The following is a 1289-nucleotide window of genomic DNA, read 5'->3' on the forward strand; positions in this document are numbered from 1 at the left end:
TCAGAAACTTGTAAAATCTTATATACTCTGGCCTCTTTGAAGAGGAAATTTGGTATTATGATGTCATTCCTGTCTCAGCAAACAATGAAGATGAACTTACCAGTAGATGGTGCTTCCCAAAACTTTTTTGAGCTTGAAAGATGAATGATGTCACCACGCTTTGTTACTTCGTTTAGTTTTAAGATGGAAGTGATATGCCAATGATTCAGAGTCGGTCGCCTTAGCATCATGAACCTTCATTCTTATATGACATACGTCACTATTTTGGAAATGTAAAGTTATGAGTCGGCGCGGCCGACCTATTTCCTTTTGAACGCATTGCATCAAGTAGCTTTTATCCTTATGAGAGCGAAAAAATATATTGTATGTAAATAAATTCTGGTTTTAATTCGCTGTTATTAGCAAAATAATTCTTTTCATCATTTGATTTATCCTCGTCATTATAAATTAAACCACTTTTCGATCTAGGTTGCTGTACGTTTAGAAAATTACTGTTGGACAAATGATGCCTAGGTTAAAGCGCATAGTCACTTTGCTCCAGTTCAAAGAAATATGCGCACACTGGAATATATAAATAAAAGTTTGTTTCTTAGTTCATTAACTATATTAGGTCTCATTTGCACAGAATGAGACAACATGCCATGTACCATTTCTCCAAAACGAGAACTTTAGGCGTACACAATGCCGAATTTCGGGTCTTTGGGGAGGTCCTGTTACACATTTTTGTAGGGACAACTGATGAACAACAGAAAAATGACAAATATATACTTACTTGCCTGCACATTTTTATTTTGTTGGGCCCCTGAAAATTTCACTGCACTGTCGTAACTGCTCCTCCTTAAATCCGGCCATGGCAATCACAGATACAAGCCGGACGCACCAGGTGTATATCTTTCGCTTGCATCTGCGGTTACTCGACCTGGGTATTTAACGGGCTTGCTATATACCGGTAATGAGCCCATTATATAACCATAAATGTCTATATAATTACTAACTGCTCGCTAAATGAGACCATCTTCCTACGATGACTTTAAATTTTATAAGCGGATATTTGTTTGGGGAAAAGTGTCATTTCAAGTGTTCCAATTCAAGCAAAATATCTGACCCAACAACCATCTATCCGCAGGTGTCATGTGTGGCTATTTTTATTTATTTTCTGCAATTACTATGTCATAATACATTTATTTTTTTTTAAATCGTTATTATAGTCCAAGCTACTCTATAATTTGTGCATCATTTAGTACTGGCATTGATGAATAAAATATAATCGTAATCAGCACTGCCAAACA

The sequence above is a fragment of the Mastigoproctus giganteus genome, chromosome 13 (genome assembly GCF_048544385.1).
Source record: "Mastigoproctus giganteus isolate SK-2022 chromosome 13, ASM4854438v1, whole genome shotgun sequence".
Lineage (NCBI taxonomy): Eukaryota > Metazoa > Arthropoda > Arachnida > Uropygi > Thelyphonidae > Mastigoproctus > Mastigoproctus giganteus.